Raw genomic sequence first — 1,861 nt, forward strand, 5'->3', positions numbered from 1 at the left:
CCAGCTCCAGTGGTGCCCCTCAGCACGGCCGTTTCCAGGGGAAATGGCTCTTGTTCAGATTGCATCCCACGTTTCTGTGAGGATGGTGAAAAGTCATTCGTCCCCTGGGAAATTGCTGCCGGCCCCACCTTCATGTCAGACCTTAAAAAGGAAGCAGAGCGCAGACTTCGTAGGGTGCAACTTGTGCCTCCCTGCTCCGTGGGTTGCTTGGTGTGCCATACCCAGCAGGTGTTTCAGCAAACCGCGCTGAAGTCACGGCAGAGAGCCAGGTGCTCAGCTGGGGACATGGATGGTCAGCACACCTGTGGGGGAAAAGTGACCTGGGGGCACCTGCTGACAGAAGCCATGGCAGTCAGACACCAGCTGCAGCCAGTGATGGGCAGGCAGTTCTTGCAGCCAGCTGATTTCCAAGCATTGCCTTCCTCAAGAGACGACATTGCATGGCAGAAGAAAGCTGGGAAAATGCTTCTTCCTCGTGATTTTTCACTTGTTGATGCTTTTTGTAGGGTTCCTCTCCAAAAGGAGAACTCAGGAATCCAGGCAGCTGAAGATTGCAGCGCTGCAGGCGATGTCAAGTAAGCATCCATTGGGAGTGCAGGAAGGGGCAGTGAGAAGTGAACTCTCAGTTGTGTTTGGGCTGTCAAAGTAGCATCTTTCTGTTTTCTGGGGGGACATGGGCTCACTGGACAATACTTGTGCTGCCTGCTGGTGTCTGTGAAATCAACACACCATCTGTTGTTGTAGGGACAAAACCTGTGCGTCTGTGGAACGGTGCTGGGCAAGGGGGGAAACGGAAAGCCTCCGCAGGTAAGAAGCTCCTGTGAGCTGTGGTGTGGGCACTGCCTCTAAACAGGGCTGCACGAAGGGCTGCTGTGATGGAGGGCAGAGGAAGGGACTGCAGATCTGTGCTGACTGCAGAAGTGGCACAAGGCTGCAGCAGCAGAAAAGTAAATTGACAAAACTGCAGCTGAAGACCAGAAGTTTGTGGTGGGCAGTGCTGAAATCTTCCTCCACAGAGATGCTCTTCATGTCTTTCTTGTCTCCTTTCTGTCAGAAGCTGATGCCAGTGGCCTTCCTCTGAAGTGCAACCTTGTGGAAAGGCAGGAGTGTGGCACAGCACCCAAGAGAGGTAGAGACACACCGCAGGCATCTGGGTTTGGTGCACTGTCTTTCTAGTTAGGCTTTCTGCCTGTTCTTTCCTGGGACTGTTCTCATTGCGTGTTGCTTGGGGTTTCAATGCCTGGGATTTACAGTTACCTCTCCTGTCCTGATTTATGATGGGAACCCAACGTTCACCCAAGATCCCTTGCTGTGAACGTGGTACAGGAGAGCTGGCATTGACTCTTTGGGATTTTTTCTTGCTGTTCCCAGCAGTGGCGAGCAGCTCGGATGTGCCGGCGGGCATCACGGACATCCAGGGTTTGCTCTCTTGGATCAATGGTGAGTTTGGGGCTGCAGAGCTGCAGGTGCGTGTTTGCACAGTGGGTGTGAGAAGGCTCTCATGGCCATTTGGGGGATGCCTTTGCATTTTCAGACGTGGCAAGAGCTGTTGAGGTCCCCCATGAGAACCCCAGCAGCCCTGCTCCCAGATGTTTCATCGCTGAGCTCCCTGACAACCCCAAGGACAGCAGAGAGCTCAGCACACAGGCTGCCATCGGGACGCCCACCGACCCCTTCTGGGGGCTTCCTCCATCCCCTGGGTTCCTGCCTGAGCTGCAGTGTGGGCTGTCAGAGCAGTGCCCCGTCGTGCCACCAGCGAGCACCCGGCTCAGCCCACAGCCGACCACCCTGGCTGTCAGCGCACCTCCCTCAGTGCAAACCGCACAGCCCACCGAGGAGGTGCAGCAAAGGCAGCCCCAGG

The 1,861-nt window shown here is 55.6% G+C and overlaps 1 long non-coding RNA gene across 1 annotated transcript; it reads left to right on the plus strand.

Annotated features, from left to right (window-relative positions):
- The first annotated feature begins 516 nt into the window (after nucleotides 1-516).
- LOC122189268 lies at nucleotides 517-1,087 on the plus strand. The gene is made up of 3 exons (XR_006181773.1): nucleotides 517-575; nucleotides 745-807; nucleotides 1,055-1,087. It is a non-coding gene; the product is annotated as an uncharacterized LOC122189268 (long non-coding RNA).
- The last annotated feature ends 774 nt before the right edge of the window (nucleotides 1,088-1,861 follow it).

Source organism: Lagopus leucura, unplaced genomic scaffold (assembly GCF_019238085.1).
Source record: "Lagopus leucura isolate 7727_CA_CO unplaced genomic scaffold, USGS_WTPT01 Super-Scaffold_100157, whole genome shotgun sequence".
Classification (NCBI taxonomy): domain Eukaryota; kingdom Metazoa; phylum Chordata; class Aves; order Galliformes; family Phasianidae; genus Lagopus; species Lagopus leucura.